The sequence below is a fragment of the Panthera onca genome, chromosome D1 (assembly GCF_046562875.1).
Source record: "Panthera onca isolate mPanOnc1 chromosome D1, mPanOnc1 haplotype 2, whole genome shotgun sequence".
In the NCBI taxonomy this organism is placed as follows: Eukaryota; Metazoa; Chordata; class Mammalia; order Carnivora; family Felidae; genus Panthera; species Panthera onca.
Genome location: NC_138348.1, coordinates 97763423 through 97788753, shown reverse-complemented (window position 1 = coordinate 97788753; position 25331 = coordinate 97763423). Strand labels below are relative to the sequence as shown.

General features: G+C 51.4%; 2 long non-coding RNA genes across 3 annotated transcripts in view; one reads left to right on the top strand and one right to left on the bottom strand.

Moving 5' to 3' along the window:
* Nucleotides 1-1387: 1387 nt before the first annotated feature.
* LOC132662291 (uncharacterized) lies at nucleotides 1388-7149 on the bottom strand. The gene is made up of 3 exons (XR_009602564.3): nucleotides 7063-7149; nucleotides 6516-6713; nucleotides 1388-1884 (listed from the first exon to the last, which is right to left on the bottom strand). It is a non-coding gene; the product is annotated as an uncharacterized LOC132662291 (long non-coding RNA).
* Nucleotides 7150-14796: 7647 nt separating this feature from the next.
* LOC132660985 (uncharacterized) overlaps nucleotides 14797-25331 on the top strand; it is a 32221-nt gene continuing 21686 nt past the window's right edge. For both annotated transcript variants that reach the window (XR_009601994.2, XR_009601993.3), the window contains exons 1-3: nucleotides 14797-14916; nucleotides 20890-21067; nucleotides 22401-22515. This is a non-coding gene — a long non-coding RNA (uncharacterized LOC132660985). The remainder of the gene's footprint in view (nucleotides 14917-20889; nucleotides 21068-22400; nucleotides 22516-25331) is intronic.

Here is a 25331-nt window from a genome sequence, read left to right as displayed (position 1 = left end):
AAGTTCCAGATACGGTTCGCTGGATAAATGGGGGGGGGGGGGGGGAGGGGGCGACCCTGGATTTCCAGAGCATCTCCGAGGGTGGAATTCACTTACGCTTGGTGAGTCTCCCCTCCGTGCCAGGCCCACGCTCTGAAACTTGAAGGAGGACGAAGAGGAGTTAAAACAAAGAGTGGAAGGTGTTCCAGGCTGAAGGAACTGCTTGTCCAAGGGACCAAGTGAAAGGAAGCATTCTATGCCGGCCAGGGTTAAACACATGGTTAAATTCCAGAATAATCTGGCCGCAGCAGAGGGAGGAAGGACAGCCGTCATCCCAGGGCTGGAGAAGTAAGCTCTAGCCAGATCATGACGTTCTTATGTGGTGGGAGCTTGGGTTTTATCCAGAGGGCACTGGGGAGCCATTGAACAATTTTAAGCAGAGAGGAGACATGATCAGATTCGTCTAGAAATGTGGCGGGGTGGCTTAAGAATGTTAGGTGGCAGAATAGCCTATTGAAAGACTAGCTGTGTCTTGCTTTCTCCATTGCAGGCTGCTTGGTAAAGAATGAAAGGTATTTCCACCCCTCTTCTTCCTCACTCCCTCACCAGGAGGGGAGCCAAGCCACTGTATCTGTGAGGCCTGGGCTTTCCTTACCCAAAGGGGGAACTGACAATGTTTTTGTGTATCTTAAGGCAAAGGAAGAAGTTGCCAGGCTGGACCGCCTCTTTGCTTTAGAAGGCCTGGGTCCAGCCAGGGAGTATCTGTGCTGAGAAGTGAGGCACTAGACCCAGAGAGGTTTGGGCATGAGTGGGGACTTCCAGACAGTCTGAGAATAGCTGTGAACCCAGGGGAGGGAGGAAATCTAATGGCTACTCTGCTGCCAAGGAGCCTGTCAGTCTCCTCGGCCCAGGCGCTGACGCTCAGGAAGATCCTTGGGGCTGGTACCGAAGGTGGCCGACCCCTTTGTACTGACGGGAAATACCCAGAGCGAGCTCCGACCTGGGACTCGGGATCCAGGCCCACCACAAAGCACGGTGTGAGATGAAGCCCATCCCAAGGGCTGTCAAGCTTCATCTCCCTCATTGGTAAAATCAGTGCTTTGTGGGGGGCGCCTGGGTGGCTCAGTTGCTGAAGTGTCCGTCTTCGGCTCAGGCCATGATCTCGCGGTTCGTGAGTTCGAGCCCCGCGTCGGGCTCTGTGCCAACAGCTCAGAGCCTGGAGCCTGTTTCGGATTCTGTGTCTCCCTCTCTCTCTGTCCCTCCCCCATTCATGCTCTTTCTCTCTTTCTCAAAAATAAATAAACGTTAAAACAATTTTTTGATTAATTTTAATTAAATTAATTAAATTAAATTGTATTTAATTGATTAATTAATTTAATTTAAAAAAAATTTTTTTTAAGTGCTTTGGACTCAGCGAGACGCACGGCTCCTACTGGCCTGCACATTCCGTGAGGCCGAAGGACACCCTTGAGCGGCCAAACGGAGCATAATGCCTTGTCACAGCACAGTGACAGGCACACAGAGCAGCTGGGGAAGTGGCCAGAACCCCTGGAGGTCTTCAAGGAGAGATTCCTTAGAGATGGGGTTTTGGGGCCCAGCATCAGACCCTGTAGCCGGGGCGCAGGGGTGCTAGAGTGCCTGGGTCCAGGGGTCCCAAGTTGAGCAGGTGCAGCCGCTCTCGGTGGGGCTGACATCAGCAAGACAGAGGACCAACGTCTCAAAGCTCGTCTCCAAAGTGCTGAAAAGACCTCCAGGTTTATATAAGGCAAGTACGGGGCAAAGGTCCGTGGGTTCCGTAGGTGGGCAATAAAGGTCAGGTGGATCATTGCCTTGGGGTCTTGCTGCCATGGGGTAGTCATTATTGCTTGAGGGGGTAGTTTCAGCTTCACCCTCAGGGTCTTTTGCCTGAGGTAAGAGAGAAACGGGAAAGAAGAACTCAATCGGTTAGAAAGCACAGACCGAGGTCCAAATGGAGGTCGTCAAGTCGTGTTTCAGCCCCTGGGTTGCGCGAAAATCGAGAGCAGCAGCCGTTTTCCCCGCCTCACGTCCAGGCCCCGGCCTGGGTGGAGGACGCCGCCTGGCCCCGGGCAGGGGTCCAAGGGACAGGGTGCCCGCTTGCTGACCGGCCCAGAAAGCAGACCAAGGTTTCCACTCCTCACTCCGCACTCCTAGCCTTTTCTCTGTGGCTGCACACGAGCTTCCTGCTACTCTCAGGGACACCCTCACAATAAAAAGTCCCTTTCAGAAGCTGTGGCTCATTTTCCATTCTCTGTCTCCAACCAATTCTCCTCTCTCTTCCTACTCTATTATCCGCAAGTCTTTGCTTTCCTGATTGCTGAATTCATCTTTCCTGATTGCCTTCCCCAGGGACTGGACTCCCCTTGAGAGAAAAGAGAATGTGTGACCAGTGACCTGATGCCCTGGAGGGTGGGAAGGGAAGCCGTTAATGGCAAGGGAAACATAACTAACTTTACTGAGCAAACTAAGGGTCAGGCTCTACACATAGGAGAGTCATTTGAGGGGCTGTTACCGCCATTTTACAGATGAGGAAACTGAGACCAAAGAGTATGATCACTTGCCCAAGATCACAAAAGCAGCATGTAGGGAGGGAAAAAATATTTTCCTCTGTCCACCTGGGGTTCTCCAGCTGTGGCCCTGTAATTAGACTGACCACAGACAGGTTAACAAGAGAAAACAGAAATGTATTAATGTGTGCTTCATCCCACGTATACATGGGAGCTCCCAATAGTGAGTAATCCCCCAAGGGGCGGATAGACTTGAACTCCTGTTCCGTCTTAGACTACATAAAGGAAAAGGGGGCTTTGGGGCCGGGGTGGCAAGTTGTGGGGAGGTAACCGGAAAAAATGGGGGGTATAGGAGTTGTTTAGTAGGGCTGGGTATGCAGATATAAGTCAGGACCTGTTCCACTAATAAGAGTTGTGAAAAGTCTGGGGCACCTGGGTGGCTCAGTGGGTTAAGCGTCCGACTTCGGCTCAGGTCATGATCCTGTGGTTCACGGGTGGTTCACGGGTTCGAGTCCCGCGTCGGGCTCTGTGCTGACAGCTCGGAGCCTGGAGCCGGCTTCGTGGATTCTGTGTTTCCCTCTCTCTCTACCCCTCCCCCGCTCGTACTCTGTCTCTCTCTCTCTCTCTCTCTCTCTCAAAAATAAATAAAACATTAAAAAAAATTTTTTTTTAATTTTTTTTTCAACGTTTTTTATTTATTTTTGGGACAGAGAGAGACAGAGCATGAACGGGGGAGGGGCAGAGAGAGAGGGAGACACAGAATCGGAAACAGGCTCCAGGCTCCGAGCCATCAGCCCAGAGCCTGACGCGGGGCTCGAACTCACGGACCGCGAGATCGTGACCTGGCTGAAGTCGGACGCTTAACCGACTGCGCCACCCAGGCGCCCCCCAAAAAAATTTTTTTTAAAGTTGTGAAGAGTCTCCTCTTCCAGGTACAGGAGAGACACTTTTCCAAGTGGAAATTTCCTTGATTGATGTCCATTCCCTCTACAAAAGGAAAGCTCGTTCCCTGTTATAGAGCTTTCCCTATACCTGCTGGCTCTCCATGGCCTTTAGCTCTAAATAACCCATGCGCTAAGGAGACATACTTTGGGGGTGGGGGGGGGGTGTAGTCAAGTAATGTCAGCATTTAAGTCCAAATGTCTTTGGCTTTCTTTGTACTTCCCTTCCCAGTTTCCCCCCAAAACGTTCACTGAGCATCTATTTTGTGCCAAACACCGTACTGTGGACCGGAGAGCCAAAGGTGGATGATGCCATGTGCAGCCTTCAGACGCTGTGGTCCAGATGGGGGACAGACCCGGAGACAAAGTGTGGTGAGTGGCAGATGGGGACGTGTGCCATGTCCTACAGGACCTCAGAGCAGGGCAGGCTAAGCAAGGTTTTGTTGGGGCGGGGAGGGCATCCCAGGGGAGTTCCAGAGGATGGGTCCCTGTCTATCAGGCAGAGGTGAAGGTGAGCAGGGGTGAAGGGACCAGGGCACGAAAGCATGGGCTGTCATACCTTTGCACCTCCAGAGCAGGGGATGCTTCCTGCTGGCATCCACGGATGCCAGGATTGCTGTGAAGGTCAGGGTCGTGCCCTTCCTCCCTCCCAGGGCCCCTTTCCAAGGGGCCTGGGTCAGGGACTCTGCCCCTAAGCCTGGCTTCCTGGGGGATGGCTCCGCCAGTGCCTGAGGCCCTCCCGACAGCCACAGCCCCCTCCCTCAGCCGGATCTTCAGTTTAGCTAAACTGCTGGGTCCCTTTGGGTTCGATACCATCTAATTGGTTGTGGCTAATCCCATATTAACTCTCCTCGCAGAAGCTAGAGGGCCTCTCCCCACCCTCCATCACGTCCCAGCCCCTCCAGAAGCTTCTGTTATCATGTTTATGAGCCTCCAACACCACAGACAGGCAAATTTGCATATAAATAACCTGCCAGCACAGAAGGCTGCAAGAGGCACCTGGTAACGACTCTGTTTATTACTCTGGAGAGAGAAGGGGAGCAGGAAGGCCTTGTGCTGGGTGGCCCAGTCGGGATGGTTACATTTCCACCTGCTGATTAGCTGAGAAAGAGTCTGTGACCCTCAACTGCGGAGGAGGAACAAACATAAAGCCTCTCAGTTCCTCCCCTTTGGGAAACCCTATACCAGCCTACGTGTCACCTGAGACGGCAGGACCCACCTTCGTCACCAAGGCTGGCCCTGCCTGAGCACCGAGTCAGGTAGGCAGGGAAGGCCCTGGGCTCGGTGCAGTTGGATGATGTGATGCAAAAGGGAGATGGATGGGTGGCGTCCTCAAACAACTGTGTGTTGCAGAGGACATGTCACAGACCTAGCCGGGGACACCGACCAGACAAAAACTTCGAGATGCGGTCTGTGCGTAGCGTGGCCCAGCCTGAAGGTGCTGGCGGGGGTCTTGTTTTGATATTTGCAGGGGGAGGAGCACGTGGGCTGGTTCTTGAAGAAAACCTAGACCTTGCCTGGGTGGAGACCCGAAGAGGATACATTCCCAGCCAGAAGGAATGAAGTGAGTGAAGGCACTTGAAAATAATGCAAGGCTGGGTAGATTATCTGCGGGGCAGGGGACAGAAAGGAATAGGGAGATAAATTGGAAGAAGGGCAGAAGTTATGCTGGTGGGGGGAGTGGTACATGACTAAGCTGTGACTTCACCTCTTAGACCTCAAAGGTTTTTGAAGACAGGGGTGATGTCAGTTGGAGGGGGGCAGCTCTGCGGGCTAAAGCAGTAGTTGCTAAAACCTCCCCCCAAATGTGGGATGGCCTAACAGTTACCTAAGAAGGCAGGGAGGGATCACCCTTCGCTGGGGTCAGATACCTGTTCACACACCAGCAAAGCTTAATTCAGAATAGACCACGCCCCCTGAGACCGGGAACCTGAACATCCATGAGCATCCAGTCTTAGGGGTGAGAGGCACACCTTCAAAGTACAGGGAATCTATGACTGGAAAGGCAAAGGGACTGTAGGGGAAGTGAAATTAAAAAAAAAAAAAAATCTCCCAACCCAGAAAACCTCCACCAAGGTAGAGGGAACAGTGTTCTTATCGAATATGCATTAAACCAGAAGGCGATGGGCATCACCGCTTATCACGTACGAGAATTCAAAGACAGAATGTTCCTTTATCAATGTAAATTTTCTTGACAAAAGAGCCATTTATGCTCTGATTTTAGAGGTTTTCCCCGCATCTGCTGTTCCTCTGTGGCCTTCCGCTCAAAACAATCCACTTGCCAAAGGGGCATACTTTGGGGTGGCTTATTCTGGTCCCCTTCGGTAGCCAAGTGGCCACAACCCATTATCTACATACATACCCCTTGTTTATACACCATGATCGACGAGAACTCATCCTCATATAAGAGGTGTTGATAGCGCCATTTGTCACACATCCTGCTTTTACCTGGTAACTGGGCGACCATCTGTGTTAGTTTATTGGCTTTATCCAGAGGAAAAACAAACGCAGAATTTGCAACGGGAGGTAGTTTTGCAAACGGGAGCAAGGCACCCACCAAAGTTAGGCTCCTACCTTCCCACGGGAACTGAGAGTGATGTGCCCTCTCTCTCTTGATGTTTGCATTTCAAAAAGATGGCTCTTGGGTCTTTGAGGAAATATCTGAGCTCTGGGACCAGCAGGAGACTCATCTAGCCGTTATAAAGATTTCCAAACATTTGAAAAGGACACAGGAAAAAACTCCGAAAGAAAAGGGAGAGGAGGAAGAAGTCTTCTCCTTATTTTCAACCGGGGCAATTAAGTCTCTTATTTTAATTCTTGCCCTTCCAGGACAAACAGGTTCCTGAGAGTAGCTGGGTCCTCCTGGGAGAAGTACCGACCATATTGCCAGACCTATTGGAATCCCACCTCTGCCTCGTGCCAGCTGGTGGACAAGTCAACTCTCCTCCGCAGGTCGGTTGGCTCACCTTTGAAATGCAGATTAGAATTGCCACCTCCCAGGGTCGTCAGGAATAAATGAGGTACTATCGTAAAGTCACCTGGAGCACATGGGGCATGGTGAAATACTCACCTTTGAAATTAAAGTGTATGCTGCCGTGAGGGTTGGAAGGGCAGGATGAAGAGTCGTTCACCAAATCCCAAAGCACCGAACACGAGGGGATTCCTTTAACGCGCACATCAGATGGGTACGGAGCAGATCAAGGGGAACGCTCCTCTGAGCAGCTGGCCATAAATTCAGGGAGCTCATTCCCCGAAGAGATGTCACAGTCTGAAAACATAAATAGGTTAAGGGAGGGTGTAGGCCACTCATGAGTGCCATCTCCAAAGGGGCTGTTAGGGAAGTGGCAGGAGTTGGGGCACGCTCCTAACTTTGAGGTTGACAGCTTCTAGGGTAAAGCCTTTCCCATAAAGTGGTCTTGGCAGCTCTGTCACAGGGAAGCTCTGCCAGACAGATGTATCGCGGGTTCGGACTTAGAGGATAATTCTTCTATTTCTGTGCTCCACGGCCCACGGGTCGCCCAAATCCCCCAGAATGACAGGCTGCCCTGGCAGTGGCACCGTCCCTGTGGCTCCCTTGCCATTTCTGCCACAAAGCCCGCCGTGGGACACCTGCCCACCTGTGCTCCAGAAGGGCCACGTCCCTTGAGATGGGGGAAGGAGGGCACAACACAGCCACCGTGGTCAAATTTCGTGTCCCTCTGAACTCTCCGGCTCCCTACCCCTTGCCTCCGTGGGGGCCGGGGGGGGGGGGGGGGGGGCGGGGCGCCTTCTTGTTGCCATAGCAACTGGATTCCCAGGGAGGCAGCCATCTTGGGACAGTGATGCAGCCCCAAGTTGAAGCTGCTGGGAGTTCAGAGGGAGAGAGCGTCCTGCAGGGAAACCACACTCTCTGGCCAGGGTGACCCGCCGCTCTGGGGCTTTTCCCAGCTTGCTTTGGTGAGATCCCACCTTGCCAGCCCCTGGGGAGAGTCTGGAGGCTGAAAAGGAGGAGAAGCCCCCTTCCCCCGCCTCCCGTGTTCCCATTGCCCTCTCAGGGAGTCAGAGAGGAGCAAGGATAGGCCCAGCCCAGCACACTGGGCGGTAAAATCTGATGCCAGGGAGGGCGGTGGGGGGGGGGGGGGGAGGGGGAGAGGAGCCTGAGTGATGGCAGGAAGTAGATTTTCATCTGGGGTGGCTGCGGGCCAGAGGGGGGGCTGGTGGAGCAGGTGACAGGATCAGGCTGGGTGATGGGGTTGACAGAGCCCACGGGGAGGGCTGGAGCAGAGCTAAGCCGGGCGCTGGGGGGGTGATTGAACGGGGCGGCTGGCTCCGGAGGGATTGAAGCAGGAGACAAAGGATTTGCTGCGGAGCCCAGCGCCCTGATGGAGCGCGGGACGCTTTGATGCTGATGATGGAGATAGCCAGTCGGGGAGGGGGGACGAAGCCGGGGCTGATTTAGCACCTTGGCAGGCAGGACCGGCAGGACGCTTGCTCCTGGGACAGAGCCGCGCGTGGGCTTTGCCCATCCGTCCCCGGCTGAAGGCGCGGTGACAGAGCAGGCCCGGCCGAGGCGCGCAGAGCTGGCCCCGGAATGCAGCCCGCAAGCACATTTCACCCTTGACGTTCAAACCAATTCCAGGGCAGCTTTTCTCCGGAAAAGGAAGCGCGGTTCAAAGAGAACATAATGAATTGGCTGAAATAAATAGCTGATTAGTTGCAGATAACATCAGAAGCTTGCAGAGCGCAGTGGAGCAGCCCTTGGGCCCTGGCAGCCAGCCCCCCGCGCCCCCCCACCCCCCCACTGCTGGATACAGCCTCCCCTCCCTCTGGGGGCAGGGCTGCAGGCTCAGCCTGCAAGTGGGTCCCAAGGCCAGCAGTCTCAGACAGCAGTCCTTGGCTGTCTGGACAGCACCCCCATGGCCATCCCCGAGAGGCCTGGCCTGTTAATGGAGTAAACAGCACGTGGGGAAAGGCAGTCCGGGCTCTGTAGCTGCCACCTTGGACGCCTTCAATGGCCTTTCTGAAAAAGGAGATAAAGCTCAACTAACGTCTGCCCTGACTGCTCCCAGGGAGCTTTCCAGAGCCAAATGAGAAAAGGTTATGGCACCAACTCTGGCCTCCATAAGACACCGCCCTCCATAAGGGAAGGGGGGCTGTTTTGCTCACCTTTGCACCCCCCGGATTGAACATAATGCCTGGCACCGGTGTTTGTTGAAGGTTGTTGAATAAACGTGGACCGTTCACTACCCCAGTGGCACCCCCAGCCATTCCTAGGGGGACTGGGCCCCCCAAACTTGGGGGTCCAGCCTAGGGGCATTCGGTTGTGACGCTGCCCGACGGCCAAGCTCAAACGATGTTTGGATTGGCCATCATTCTGAGTTAGCGGAAGAATGGGCAGTTATTTGAAGTTTGATGGAAAGGGCGGGCCATGAGCTAGATTGCCTTCCATGGTCCAGAAGCCTCACACAGGAGCAGAGCTGGGCTCCTCCCTGCACCCCACCCCCCAGCTGAAACTTCCCTGCTCCTTTTCCTCCCAGTCCTTTGTCGGCTTTCTGATGCAGAAGCAGGGATGGGGAGGGGGACCGGGTCATTTTATGACCTCCGTGCGCAATTCAGTCTGATACTTGGGAGGCCACACAATGTATCAATCATCTTAAGCTGCATACACACTCCACATTAATTATAATTTAGCATAACCGGGAGTTGAGTGAAGTGGCAGTTGACTAGTTGACGTGTTTTGTAGACATGCAATCAAACCTTTATTAATTTTGATTTTGCAGTGTTCCTTTGGCGTCAGGGGGCCAATCGGTTCTCTTTTCAGGTACCAGACACTTCTGGAGGGCCTTCACTTCAGAGGACCCGGGCACCCAGGCAGCTGGGGAAAGGAGGTGGTGCCAGGCCACCCTGTGCTTCCCTAGAGAGGGGAGAGGCGGCGTGGCCCGTGGCTTCGGCATTTTCGTGGGAAGTCAGAGACAGCATCTGTGCCTAGAAACAGTCACCATTTGCCGTGTGACCCCGGGAGAGCTGCGCGATGGTCTGGGCTTTAACTTGGAAGCCCTTTGGAATAAGGTTTTCAGGACTGGAGGCTCCAGGCAGAGGACGATCACCACGCCTTGTCTCCCCCACATCAGAAGGTGGGACTGAGAGCGTGTGTGGGGGCTCCAGGCACCTGCAAGATTCTTTGCCACCTGGAGAGACACCCTATGGGGGGCGTCGGCAGCTGGCACATGAAACCGGGGTCTGTCTAGGCCCTTTTTTGGTCTCCAGTGACCTTCACTGGTCATCTCCTATAATTATTGTCCTGTTTCCTGTCCGTCTGGGGACAAGGGGCCTGGGACAGTGGGGCTCTGGCAATGCGGTGTCATCTTTCTTTCTTTCTTCTCTTTAATTTTTTTATTTATTTTTGAAAGACAAAAACAGAGCACAAGAGGGAGACACAGAATCCGAAGCAGGCTCCAGGCTTGGAGCTGTCAGCACAGATCCCGATGCGGGGCTCGAATCCACGAACCGTGAGATCGTGACCTGAGCCAAAGGCGGACGCTTAACCGACTGAGCCACCCAGGCGCCCCGCGTCTTCTTTCTGACAACAAATAACATGTGGCTTTGCCACACTACGACCAATTCTGTACTCTCTGAAACCAACCCTGTGTCCCATAATTCAATCCTATTCTGACGCTAACGACCCAGACTTAGTGTCAGACCCCCCAGGTCACAGGGCTCAGTCCCACAAGACCACCCCCACTCCAAACACGAGTCACAAGTCCTGACCGACTGGCTGTAAATCATGAGTTCTCACAGCCTCCTCTCAGGTGCAATAATTCCACAGAACGACTCACAGAACTCAGAGAAACACTTTATTTATGTTCACCAGTTTATTAGAAAGGACGCGACCGATGGAAGAGACGCTCAGGGTAAGAAATGAGGGAGGGGTGGGGTGGCAGAACTCCCCCAACCTCCCTGTACGCCATATCCCCAGCACATCTGTATTTTCACCAGCGAGGAAGCTCTCCAAACCCTGTTGGTTAGGGGGTTTTATGGAGGCTCCGTTACGGAGGCATGGTTGATTAAATCAATGGCTGCTGGTAATTGGAACTCAATCTCCAGTCCCTCTCTAGAGTTCCAAACCTCTAACCCGGGCTCAGGCTTTCTGGCCACCAGCCCCCATCCTGAAGCTGTGTAGCCCCCACCCCCCACAAACACATTCCAACCCAGCTGGAGTCCTGGCATCAGCACGCAAAAGACACTCTTATCACTCAGGAAGATTCCAAGGGCTGGAGGAGCTCTTTGCCAGGAACCCCGGACGAAGACCGGACCAGATGTTTTTATTTTATTTTATTTCATATAGTATTTTTTATTATACCACAGGCAACTTGCAGTTACCCTGCAGTCCTCAGCGGGATGACCAAGTGTGGGCTGAGCTTGGGTTTCTCTAACATCCCCCTAAAGCATATCTTTGGGTCACCAGGCAGACCCCCAGGGTTTTTTCCAGTGTTCTAGGGCAGCCCCACCCTGCACGTTGTCTTGTTAATCAGGCCCTAAGAGAAAGACCCAGAAAGACAGAAAGGAGGGTAAAGATACTCTCCCATCGCCTTTGAGCCCCTTCCTGGAGGACCTGAGAGCATCCGTCCTCGTTTCCCGGGCTGAGTCTCCACGTCTCGGGAGCAGGACCCGCGCATTCCTTGATAAATAACGCATCTAATCCCAGTTTTTCAGGAGCTCACCTGGTCCAGACTTCACGATAGGGACTTCTCTTCCTCCTCCTCCCACCTGAACATGCAAACACCCCATCTCCCCAGAGGGTAGAGAGGCCAGAACAAACTTCTGGGAGTGTGTGGACAGAGACACGAAAACAAACTTGGCCCCTGGCAATTTTCCTGTCTGGGTTTTATAAACCAGTGCAGTTTCTGAGTGAAATCGGATCCATGTGGGTCCTGATTCATTTGTGCGCTGGGAAAGTGTTTGTGCATGAGAGAGGAGATCCCAGGGGCCCCTTTCAGTTGATTTAACAAATCCCTTTCAAGCTTTTATTTTTTCATTAGGAAGCAGAAGTTGCTTGTTCCCAAACCACACACGCACACAAAGGCACATATACCCACACCTCACTGGTTTCAAATGCTGTACCTCTCCAGGCCCTTCAGCCTGGAATGTCCCCATGAACCGAGAGTTAGGAGACACTTTTCCATCTCCCCCACTTAGCACCTGCTGAGAAAGGGCCCAAGAAAGAAGTCTAGGAAGAACTTGCAGGAACTGGGTGGAAGGGAGGAGGGTGCCCTCCTGCCCTGGGAAGCCGGTGCCCTTGCAGCCTCCTGTGTCAGAAGGACAGTGGTGGCTCCAGACCCACCTTTCTCCCGTCTGGGTTCAACTTCAGTTCGGTGGGAGGGTCTTGGGCTAAGAACAAAGACCCAAAGGGGATGGGGACGGCCTGAGCCATGCCATTGGTTTCCCATTGTCTCTGCTGGGCAGGACCTTCCAGAAGCACCCACAGCAGCCCTTCACCCACAACACCAGACACAGACTCCAAGGTAAATGGAAGAGAAATGGAGTCCAGGGAGAGCTCAGCTGTGGTCCCAGCTCCCCGGTTACTGGCTTTGTGAACGTGGCCACGTCACTGAACCACTGAGCCTCATTGCCCTGCCTCTGCAACATCTATAATCTGATTACCTTCCAGAAACCAATGAGGATGGGCACGAAGGTACTTTGTAAACTGCCAGGTCCTATGGAAAGGTGAGGTGTTGGAAGTACCTATCTTGGGAGGTGTCAGTTAACAGTCCTATTTGTAAATGTTCTCAGGACAAGGGCTAGGGTGACTTCTTCAGTCACTGTGTCATAAGTGCCCGGAAAGTCCTTCCTAGCATCCACTTGAGTTGCTTCTGAAGCATCTCACATCTCACGTCATCAGGGGACCTGAGCACGCTGTCCCGTGACAAGTTGTCCCGTGACAAGTTGTCCCGACTGTCTGTGTGCATGAACTGTGCACATGTCCCCCAGTGGGAGAGGGAGCGTGGCCGGGACGGGAGGAGGGTGGGACTCTGGTAGGGTCTCCCCTCTGAGGCCTGGCCCGCAGGGAGCAGCGCAGCACCTCCGTTGCCTAACGAGCCACAGAGCGAGGTCTCTCTCCTTCCTTCCTCAGAAGGAAAGTCACCTGAGCAGCTTTGGCCGGTTTTCAAATCAGTGGGTGTGAAAACGCACCCAGATCTCAGGTTATGAAGTGGGTCATTTTCATCTGTGCAATTTGTACCCACTGACCTTGTAGCCTCCCCGAAGATGGGGTACCTTCTCACCTCCTCCCTCCAACCTAATCTGCATCTGATTTGCTGGCGGATCTCAGACTCATCTGCACCTTTTGGAGCCATTTCCTTCCACTTAGGAGTAAATGGTGGGGCCAGGGAGCACGCTGATGGGAATGGCACTCACCCAGGGGTGGCCCTTCTTTCTCTTGTGCCCTTCTAGGGCCTTGCCTGGCACACAGGGAGGCCCCAGTGCACCGAGCTTTGCAGCCTGCCTCTGTCTGCACCCACAATGCAATCACACAACCTGTGAGCATAAAAACGGGTTTTCTCTTCTAATGACTCCCTTAACTGAGCTGGTGGCTGCCCTCCCTCCGGGCCCCGTGGGTAAGAGCACGGGAGAAAGACGGCCCCTCGCCTCCGCATCCCTCGGCCCCTCCTCCCCTCCGTCTCTTGGAAGCAGAGGTGCACAGATGGACACATTCCTTGAATGGGCCCAGCGCGGGGAAGAGGGGAGAGTACGCTGAGCGACAGGAGGTGGGATGCACGGTCCCCACGGGGCTCCCCCTCTCCTGCCAGCCCCATCTCGGTTCCATTAACCTTGCTCCGCATGTGCTGTGTTAATGGGCTGGGAAGGACGGATCACCCTGCTCGCCTACAGAAAGGAGCAGCTGCTACATGTTGCCAACCTCAACGGCGGCTGGGAGGGCGGGACTCAGGGCCCAGGCGGCCCCGGCTTGTGACCTGGCTCCCCGCTGCACCCCTCACCCCTGCCCCAGGGTGATGTGAAGGGTGAAGGGCAGCCTGATGCTGACAGGCCTGGAGGAAAAGTCCTCCCTTGATCCTCGGAGCCCCTCCTCAACAGCTAGGGAGACTCCATAATGTCAACTTCCTAAGTGCAGTAAAAGGGTCTTTGACTAAGCGTCCCTTCTATTAACTCTTCCACTTGTGCCCGGTGGGCCTCGTAATTCACTCATAGGCTTGCGAGGAAGAGGAAGCCGTGAGGCAGGTTTCACGGAAGCAGGAGGACAAGCAGTGTGGCAAGTTGAATGTCACAGGCTCGAGTGGTGCAGAGACCCAGCAGTGGTGATGCCTCCATGGCTGAGGATGGGCACGAAGGTACTTTGCAAACTGCCAGGTCCTATGGAAAGGTGAGGTGTTGGAAGTACCTGTCTTGGGAGGTGTCAGTTCTATCTGTAAATGTTCTCGGGGAAAGGCAAAGGTGGCTAGAAATCTCCCAGAGATTTCTCCTTGCCACATTTCACAGTGCTATCCCCGAGCGGGGCTAGACCCAGTCTTGTGAATCGAGGCAGGATCGCAGTGTCAATGGACAAGGAAAGAATAAAGCCATGGGCATGGGAGGGAGAAGTGAGAAGCCACAGAAGAGAAGGCAGATGAGTCCTTTTGGTGGTAGAGTCTGGAAAGAAGAGAAGTGCTGGCCTTTGGGGGGCCTTGGGGAACCACCCTGGACCCCCCCCCCCCACGTCACCTCGTCTTCCTGCCTAAGCCTCATGCCGCAGCTCCTGTCCTGGAATGTTGTCCTGAATATCTTTGCAGTAAATCTCCATGTTCTGGACAGACTCTAGATAAGCTGGGGGAAATAGCCCAGGGTTTCCCCATTTTACCTGATTAAAAATCACATGGGCAGTTTGTTAAACCTACAGATTCCTGGGTTCTTTCTCAGACCAAAGAGCAGGATCTCCAGGATGGATCGGTACGTGCACTTTTTACCAACACCCAGAGTGGGTCTTACAGCAAGTTTGGGAAACAATGGCTTACTCTCGTCCCCCTTAATTCATCCATGAAAGACGGCTGAGTTAAGTGAGCACAGCCACATTGCTTAAAAAAAGAGGGGGAAATGCCCATCTGGGGGTGCAGCCGGGCAAAAAAGGAGACTGCACAAATTTCTTAGCCCTTCTTTTCCTCCCTAGCCCCAAGGCAGGATATTCTAACAGTTGGAGCAGTTTCCCTGAGGATGGATGTGATATCCGGGCCCCTTCCAGGAGCATGAATTAACTGCTGCTGGGTTACCATCTTCAGGGGTAGGAAAGAGGAAAATTCCAGTTCTAGAATTTTCTAAGTCCAATCGTCACTACATATTCATTTTCCTCCGCCTCTGTGGTAATAGAATTTTTAGCTGAACAACATAACAGCCGGAATTCCAGCCTCCCTTTCAGCTTTATGTGGCCACACAACGAAACCGTGGCCAAAGGGATGTGCGTAAAAGTAATGTAGGCAACTTATGGATCAAGGCTGGTAGAAAAGGTACATACCCTGCCCTCCCCTTTCTCCCTTCTGAGGCAGAGCTGGGGCGGGGGGAGGGGGGGGGTAGGGCAGGGGGCACTTTGGCCCACGTGAAGAGGGGTATAGGAAGTGCCTCCTCTTCCAGGGAAGGTCAGCCTTTTGGTCCTGGTTGGGCGTTCAGCTGATTGAATGAGGCCCACCCACAATAGGAAGAGCAATCTGCTTTCCTCATTCTACCAATGTAAATGCTAAACTCCCCTAAAAGCACAGAAATACTCAGAATAACATTTGACCAAATATTTGGGCACCCCATGGCCCAGTCAAGTTGACGCATAAGATTAACTGTCACCAAGGGCAATGCTGGGGATGCCAGAGCAGCAAAATCAAAAAGGCCTGGCTTTCTCTACCAGCCCTGTGGTAGGAGAGAGAAAGAAACTATTTGGTATAAGCCACTATTATTTTGGATTTTGGTACAACATTACTGCAGCTGATCTGTATCTTAACTATAGGATCCTAGGGTAACTTTCACCCAAGAGATATGTTCACCTCAGCTGTCCCACTTTATGGCAGGGCTCAACCGCCCCTAGAAGGTTCCCCCACATCCCTCCTGTCCATCACATAGGTCCTTGTTCCCAGAGATGGGACATAGGTCCTACGGTTCATAGGTCCTTGTTCCCAGAGATGGGACATCAGAAGAGGGACTTGTTTCCTGTGGGTATATTCAGTGGCATCCCTAACACATTCCACACTGAGAGTGGATTTTTAATTTTTTTTTAATGTTTGCTTATTTTTGAGAGACAGAGCATGAGCAGGGGAGGGGCAGAGAGAGAGGGAGACACAGAATCTGAAGCAGGCTCCAGGCTCTGAGCTGTCAGCACAGAGCCCGACACGGGGCTCGAACTCACAGACCGTGAGATCATGACCTGAGCCGAATTCGGACGCTTAACCGACTGAGCCACTCAGGCGCCCCTCAGAGTGGATTTTTTTTTAAAAACCTTTTCTATATTCAACAAAGTTATTTGCAGTAATAATCATGAAATGAAACAAATAATAATAAAGTACAGAAAAGAAACACAGAGAGTATAAATGTTCTTATATTGAACTATATATATACAATCAGTCCAATAAAAAAATAATAATATTTTAGGTAAATAATTTTCTAGTAATTAATAAGGGAATTTTAATAAAACCCAAACATTTGCAAATGGCTCAATTTAGGCCATACTATAGCGTACCAATGATGTTATATTTTATCTTTCGGAATCATTCTTTACCTTTAAAACAATTAACAATTAATTTTTTTTAAAGAATAATACATTTTAATTTTAAAGATATTATTTAAATTAAGCAAAATATTTCATATATTTAAAAAAAAAACATTGCTAAAAGGATCTAGGCCTTTTTTGTCATTGGCATCATCATTGGCTGCTGCAGTGTTGTATTCAACCAACAAGTGTCTGTCAAGATATTGGTTCTGTGCCCAGTGTCATTCTAGGCACGGACAATCAGCAGTGAACAGAACAGAGATCCCTGCCTTCCTGGAGCTCGGTCGTAATGGGAGAGACGTAGGCAAACAGGGGAGTGAAAACTGCTAGGAGGAAAACTAAGTCAGAGTCAGAAGGTGGATGGTGACAGGGGTGCTGTTCCTACAGGGGTCCGGGAAGTTCTCCGTGAGGAGGGCTGTAGGAGCCTTGGACCCCATTTCCTACCTCCCTAGCTCAGGGCGTCAGGCTCCCTGGAATCCAAGCCCACAGGCCCTGAGCTGAGCACCTGTTACTAGGCGGGTGTTGATTCTCCCTCCAAGTGCAACCAGAATGTCACAGGAAGTTAACAGGTTGTCCCATTGATCTCAGTGCTCCAAGCCCCCAGCCGCGTGGTGTCGGGAAGGCTGGTCTTTTAGGGAGTCATGGCTATATATAGTCTTGAGACTTTTCAGGGAAGTCCCAGGTGGGCACAGGGCCACTCTAGCCTTGTTCTCTGCACCTACCACCCAAGGCCCAGGGCCCGCAGCATCCCTGAGGCATCACTTCTAGGACTCCATTCTATTGCTAGTATCTTGCCACCACCAAGTCCGCTGTTACTGTCGTGAAGCCGTAAGTCAGAGACTAGGAACGCGGCCCATGATTTTGCCAACACCGGGGAAGCCGAAACTCGATACCGTCGCTCTTGCAAAGTGAAAAGGGAGTACCACAAAGAGTAACACAGCACAAAGCTGTGCACGGAGAGTAACACAAACAGCACAAAGAGTAACACAAAGTTGGTTCCTAAAATGTTATCCAGTTAGTCAAGCAGCAATCCCACTCCCCTGGACAGAGTCAGGGGAAGGCCTCCACCATGGCCCCCCATCCCTGGTGGCCATGGCAGGGCTTTCCCAGGCCAGAACAGGCGCTGCTCCAATGAATCACCCCCTGCTCCTACCCCAATGGCAGCTCTGACTTTGCAAACAAGAATAATATATCTGATCACTCAGTCGAGGGATGGCACACGGATTGAGTGGCACAAGGATTTCTGAGGTGAGTTCGTTCTGAGTGCCCCCCGTCATTCTCTCGGGTGATCTGCTTTCCTTTGGGTGTCATCCCTCCCAGTGCTCCCTCTAGCCCCCCATCCATCCGACATGTTTGTGTCCATGCTCCAAGAGTCGACAAGGTTTGTCTCTTAATCCTATCTTTTGTATGAGAAAGAAGGGAAAATAAGAGAACGTATGTATCTATCAGCTTCGGATTCCAAAAGAAACACAGGGCAGATAAACCAGAAAATAATGAGGTTGGTTATCTACAAGAAGTAGGAAGGAATGGGGCTACAGGTGGAACATGTGTGTCTACTCAGAGGTTGACTTCATATGTTGAAACCTAATCCCCAGTGGGATGGTATTGGGAGGTGGGGCCTTTGGGAGGTGATGAGGCAATCAGGGCGGAGCCCTCATGAAGGGGACTACACAGCCAAAAGGACCCACAGCTTATGAAGCTTAGTAAGCAGGCTCTCACCAGACACCAAAACCTATCGGTGCCTTGACCTTGGACTTCCAGCCTCCAGTACTGCGAGAAATGAAGTTCTATTGTTTCTAAGCCCCCTGGTCCATTGTATTCTGTTATAGCAGCCTGAGCAGACTGAGACAGATCGGGTGGAAGCGTTATGGGAAGAAGTGGTACTTCTCTGAGTGTATCTTTAAAAAAAAAATTTTTTTTTAATGTTTATTTAGTTTTGAGAGCGAGAGAGAGAGAGAGCAAGGGAGGGGTAGAGAGAGAGAGAGAGGGGGAGACACAGACTCTGAAGCAGGCTCCAGGTTCTGAGCGGTCAGCATAGAGCCTGACAGAGCCTGATGCGGGGCTCGAACCCACAGACCACGAGATCATGACCTGAGCCGAAGTTGGACACTTAACCGACCGAGGCCCCCAGGTGCCCCGAGTGTATCTTTTTTAAAAAAATAGTTTGGGGCACCTGGGGGCTCAGTCAGTTGAGCGTCTGACTTCGGCTCAGGTCATGATGTCAGGTACATGAGTTCGAGCCCCGCGTCGGGCTCTGTGCTGATGGCTTAAAGCCTGGAACCTGCTTCGGATTCTGTGTCTCCCTCTCTCTCTGCCTCTCCCCCACTTGTGCTCTGACTCTCTCTCTCTCTCTCAAGAATAAATAGACATTAAGAGAATAATAAAATAAAAATAATTTTGACTTTTGTAACCATGTCAATAATCTACAAATTCCAAAAATGAATTAAAATTCATACAGATGGGAAGAAAGGAAAGAGCGAAACCAGTGAGCCTAATTATATTTCAGGTGAGAATCATAGCCGCACTGAAGGGGGAGGAAAGAGAGAAAGAACTAATCCAAGTAACTTATGAAAATAGTTTTTCACTATTTACCCTTAACCTGGGGCAAGATAGAGTATGTGTGTGTGTTGGGGATGGCAGAGGAGGGGAGCAGGGGCACAAGCACAGACAGATCCCAAGTTCTTTAGAGATTAGTTTACTGTAGTGGAATGAACTACATGTTTCTCACTAAGGAAAAAAGGCTATACAAATATAAAAGTGGGAAGGCAAGAAGAACCCTGTGTGAAGAGACTTGAATTATAATTCAAGTATTGGTGTGACCTCGTGATTTTACAAATGTGTGCATGTGTATGAATGTTTACATGCATGTGCATAATCCAGGCAGGTGCATATGTGTATGCATATTTGTGTGTGTATTTGTATATTCGTGCACATATTTCCTAGCTCAACCACTGAAAGGGCCAAGAAGCAAAGATACCCCGGCAGCAATGAGCACACCCAGCCCCCAGATCTTGGTCTCTAATACCATTTTCCCTCTAAAAGGAGCCAGGACTTCTCAGAGAAGTGGCTGATTCTAGGACTAGAGCAGAGTAAGGACAAGACAAGCCTAGAACATCTTAGGCCACAAAGTAAGGAATTGCTCAATAAAAAACAACAATAAAAAATGATGAGGTATGTCACAGAACAGAGGAGCCACCATACTGGGGCTCCCACTGGCCCAAATCTGGACAATTTGGACAACAACAAAATAATGGGCTAGAATAATGAATTATGAACCACCGAAAAAATGGAAATTTATGAGTCCATATCAATAATAGATATTTATTTATTTAGATGATGATGATAGATAGATAGGCGGATGATAGATAGATAGATAGATAGACAATAGTGGATCAGCTCTTGCTTACAGTAGAATGTTGAGGACAAACACATAAATGTAGAGAGAACATTAGAGCTGGGCGACTAGCATTTTACAACCATTGGTAAAGATGGATTGAGTCGGTCAAGAATCATTAGTAGTTATTAAATCTAGGAGAAAATTCTGACAAGAAATGGTCTTCTCTTCCCAGACTGCTTACTAGCTGCAAAGGTGGGGGGAAATGATGGTAATTAATAGTGGAGAAATCAGGCAACACATGACTGGATGATCAAAACTAAGATCACCTGTGAGGAACAAATGGCTGTTATGTGCCTCCAGATGGGATACCCCAAGAAACATGCAGCATCGCCTACGTTGATTTGTTCCCAAGTATGCACAACCCCAGCCTAATCAAACTGGCACACAAACACAGAATGAGAAACAGCCTATTTTTAAAATGGGGGCGGGGCACCCGGGCCGCTCAGTCGGTTGAGCGTTCAACTTCAGCTCGGGTCATGATCCCGCAGGTTGTGAGTTTGGACCCCATACGGGGTTGGGTTCGTTGCTGTCAGCCTGTCAGCGCAGAGCCGGCTTCAGATCCTCCGTCCCCGCCCCTCTGCCCCTCGCCCACGTGTGCTCTCTCAAAAAATAAATGATAATAAATAAAAATCAAAAATGGGGGCACTGTATTCTTCAAAACTGCCAATATCCTACAAGGCAAAGAAGGGCTGTGGAAAGGTTTCAGATTAAAGGAAGTGAAAGGGACGTGACAACCAAACACAATATCTGAGCCTCCCCTGGAACCTGTCCTGGAGGGGAAATGCTATTAATAGATCAAGCAAAAAAAAAAAAAAATTCTAATCTGGGTGATGGACCAGATAATGCCCATCTATCAAGTTGGTAAGCACACTGTGGCATGTAAGAGAGTACCCCTAGCTTCAGGAAACATATACTGAAATGTTTAGGGGTATAGAGCCATAATGCATGTAACTTACCACAAATCACAAATGGTTCAGAAAAAAAATATGTATGACATATATACATATAAAACTATGTGTGCATGATATATATACGTATATATATATATATATAAAGAGAGAGAGAAAGTACACTGTTCTTAGAACAAAGTAAACTGTAAATAATACGGTAAATCTGGGCGAAGTGTGTGTGGCTGTTCTTTGCGCTATTTTTAGTTTTGCACCTTTTGTGAGTTTGAAATTCTTTCCAAATAAAATGCTTAAAAATACCCTTATGTTTGCCTTGCACTTGACCATTTTTTGTCATGTTCATGTGCTCTGGTACTTCGGATGCTCCCAGCATCCCCCTGAGGCAGGCAGGACACGCATTGCTATTTTATTTCCCATTTTTCAGATGAGGAAGTGAAGGCACCGGGCCGCTGAGCGTCTCGCCAAGTATTCCTTCCGGTGCAACGGGGGCTCGGCCCCTCCCCTCCAGGTGTCCAGCGCAGGCTTCCTCCTGTGACAACCACGCGCATTTCTCCCATCCTATCGCGATCCATTACGGTTCCTGCTACTGATCACTCTGGGAGGTAATGAGTTTCATAATTCTGTTTCCCTGAGTTTATTACTCAGGCCTTTGAAACCCAAGGCGGGAGTCTGTTTCTTCAGTGATCCCCTGGCCCCCTGTGTCCCCTCCGCTGGCATTACAGGGGCCCCTCGTGTGTTCTCCCCGGTGCTGGACACACACTGACTTCAGAACGGGTTGCACGTATTGTCGCCACTTCCGATTTGTTTCTGTTTGTCTCCCTAAAGGGCAGGGACCACGTATTGTACCTCTGACCCTCAGCCCCAAGCTCTGTGCCTGGCTCTGAATGCTTGACGAATAAATGGCTGTGGGGCTGAATGAAACCTTCTCTTATTTGACCTAAACTCACCTCAATCAAGTCTCAAAGTGAGCCTTTCATCATGGAATTGGAATTAAGTAGGATTAAAGTTAACACTGTCCTGGCTGGCACACCACTCCGGCTCCTTCTCTCTTGTTGTTGTCTTTTTGTTTATAAATGTTTATTGACTTATGGTGAGAGACAGAGACAGAGAGTGCCTGAGGGGTGGGGAGGGGCAGAAAGAGAGGGGGAGGGAGAGAGAATCCCAAGAAGCCTCCACACCCAGCGTGGTGCCCAAAGCGGGGCTTGATCCCGTGACCCTGGGATCATGACCTGAGCAGAAATCAGGAGTCAGAGGCTTAACCGACTGAGCCCCCCAGGCCCCCTGGCCCCTTCTCTTTCTTGCAGGGGGTAGCAGATTAAGGGTGAATCCAGGTCATATGGAAGCAGGTGGGGGTTTTTCCCTACCACGGGAAGGAAGAGCTTCCTAGTGAAAGTGGTCCAGAGGGGGGTGGGAAGCAACAAGGTTAGGGGATGGAGTAGACAGAAGAGTTGAGGTCTGAGGCCGGTGAATAGGAACTTACTACTGAGTCCCAGGCTCCACGTCAGCGGGAGGTTCAGCCCTCAGGGAAATGGGAATTTTGGTGGACCAACCTTCAACGCAGTCTAAGTGACCACCTCCCCTATGTAAGTAGCCCAGAAAATAACTAAGGAAGGGACCCTGCACACCCATCCCAGGGAACCAGACTGATAGCTGCCTTCCTGAGTCATCGCCCTCGGGGGACTGGGGGCTATGATCTTCCCAGCACAGCTCCGTACAGAGCGTGAGAAGGTAGTACCTCCAAAGAAACCCCTGGATTTGAGACAAGGCTGAAATCTTATTTGAAGGGATTTGCTTTCGATTTCCTTTTTTTAAATGCATTTTTAATAACAAGCCTGTTCAATCAAAAGGGGGTATTGGACTGCTCGGAAGAGCAGCGGGATCTCCGTCAGTGTAATTTGGATCCTTTCCTAAACCCACTTCCTTTGATTCTGCCAGCTCAGATCTGTCTTCAGTCGGGAACTCACAAAGCCTTGTTGTCAGTGGTGTGGAAGAAATTCAGTTAGAAGCGTCCCCAAGTACACCCCTGGACCCATCCTTGGCGGGCAAGAGGGTGAGTTCCCTTTCGCCGGGTACCAACGAGCGACATCACACAGATACTTTAAATGTTAGAGCGGGACCCTGGGTCGTATGGGCCCAGCCTCTCATGGCACTGACACCCGCAAGGCTAACCTCCTGAGCCCCCCGTGAGGATAGACAGGTTCCGGCTCCTGTGGCTGACCTGTCCTTCCTCTTACGGAACAGGAGGCTGGACAGGCGGCCATGACCCTGGGGCATGGCACCAACACGCCTTGTTTTCTGGACCATGGAAGAAACAATGAGCACTCAGATCTGGTAGGCAAGTCTGGGGATTCTTGGGTTAAAACTCCCAAGGAAACCGGGGAGACGATCGGTACTGTTAACCGCTGGGGTTGGGCTGCTCCAAGCCGGTCTTGGCTGGGCCATGGAAGTCAGTCTAAGGTCAGAGGGCTGGGGGCCCTGGACCTCAAACCGATCTGAGTTAGTCACAGTGGTGTTGCATAGATTCTTCCAGTTCAGAAGAGGGAGGTGTGATCTAAGCCTCTGTGCCCAGCAGCAGTGCCCATGTGGCAGAGTGGACACACCGCCAGGGGAAGGAGGTGGCCATGGAGCCCCACGGCACAAAGCGAGGCTGCGCGGCTTGGGAGAATTTGACCAGGGCAGGAGCCTGGGTATCAGAGCTGGCCATGGCGGGTGCCCCTAAAGCCAGGGTAGAAGATGAGGCCGGAGTCATACCTAGATTGAGCCAAGTCAGCCTCCTCCCTCATCGGTACAAACATGGGGCATGTTCTTTTCAATGTTTTCCTAGAAATGTTCCAATCCTAGAAGGGTACAGATAATCTGGCAATCATATAGACCTTCTCCAGTCCGGGGACAAGGACAGAGTGAGGACCTAATCTCAATTCAATGTGTTCTGAACGCAGTACCCAGAAGGATCCTGTAAGAGCTCTCCTCTGTCAAACCTCCCTTGCAGTGGCTGCAAAGCCCAGGGTGTTGTGGTTGCCTGTTAGTTCTCAGACAGCATCCTCTATGGTTCCCCCCACTTTGTGGCCCCGTTCTGGCCAAGCAGGCCTTCTCCCTATTTCCCTGGCTCACCAGGCCTGCGGGTACATGCTTGGTGTTCTCTCTGTCTGGGTCTGCCTCTCCCAGATATCCCCAGGGCTCTGGCTCTCTCCTGCAGTTCTCTACTGAAGCATCATCTTCTCAGAAGGGCCTGCCCTGACCACCCTATTTTAAATGACAACACCCCTCGGTGGCTCAGTCGGTTAAGCGTCCGACTTCGGCTCAGGTCATGATCTCACGTTCCGTGAGTTTGAGCCCCGCGTCGGGCTCTGTGCTGACGGCTCAGAGCCTGGAGCCTGTTTCAGATTCTGTGTCTCCCTCTCTCTGACCCTCCCCCGTTCATGCTCTGTCTCTCTCTGTCTCAAAAATAAATAAACGTTAAAAAAATTTTAAAAAATAAATAAATAAATAAATAAATTACAACACCCCACACTCCCTATGCCCCTCCCCTAGTGTAGACCTTATTTACCATCTGATGCACTTGGTGCTTAAATGATCTGCTTATTATTGGGCTCCCCAACCAGAAAATGGAGCTCCGTTGGGTTGGAATTTATGTCTGTTTCGCTCACCACTCACTCATGAGGACCCAGAATAGTGCCCGGCACAGAGTAAGTGCTCTAAAAGATCCGGGGAGTGCGTGAAGGTGAAATCGGTTAAGATTCCTGGCTCCTGGCTTGACCAGCCATGTCGGCCTGGGCCCCCTACCTGACCACCTTCTAAAAGGGTTCCTCTCCCCAGGCCCCGGATTTGCTTAGCTCAGCTCCTGGTCCCCCACTCCCCTGCCTGCCTTCTGCCCTCTCCCACCACCCAGCTCAGTCCTGTCCCATCCCCACCACGAGAGAGGTGCCTAAACTCAGCATTTCCCTGTTTCCCACAGCACGGGATCCACTTGTCTCTATAACAACCTTCTTTGATTGGGAGACTTTTAATTAGCAACCCAGTCCCTCACTGCCTCTCTCTTTCGGGCAAAGCAATTGACAATATCTTTAAAATATATATGTGTGTGTGTGTGTGTGTGTGTGTGTGTGTGTGTGTGTTGTGTATACCCCGAACCATTATACTCAGGCAAATAAGCCATCAATTTGGTCACAACAGGTGGTCCTCTAGCTATAGGGGAAGTTACAAGCCTTCCCAGTACAAGCCTGCCTGCCTGGTAACCCTCAGCCATGGGCAAACCCGGCCAAAGCCTCCTCCCCACTGATCATCAGCGAGCCAACAGGGAGAAGAGCCCCTCTTCGGGCCCCTTCCCTAAATCAAAGGAACGTATGCTTTCAGAATCATAAAGTACGGGAAGGCCCCAAAGAGAAATTCAATAGACACGTGTCCCATTTTGCCAGGGCAATTCTTTCAAGGCTCGCCGATGTTGACATCCAGAGCTTGCGTCTCAACAGCCCCACACAGACTCCAGGATTTCTCAAAGCAATAGAGCAAAACAGAAACACCAGCCATCTGTCTCTTGAAATTTCCTAGGAGGGGCAACCCGTAGCTGGGAAGACACTCGAAGGCAGTTTTCAAGTCTGAGACGCATCACCCTGAGTTATGGGAGCAGAACTTTCGGGAGGCCTTCTCTCCAATGGTATGAACGTGAAGCAGGCATATTTCGCACCCACGGCCACGGCCATGGCCCCTCTACCGCCAGTGGCCACAGCTGTGGGGGGGACCCCGCAGGAGCCAAACAGCCTGCAAGAACGCTGACTCGGGAGAGCGAACCCTGGCCCAGCAACATCCCCAGTCATTCCGGGCCAAATTCAGTTGAAATGAGACACTTTTCAAAAACGATTTCTAGGT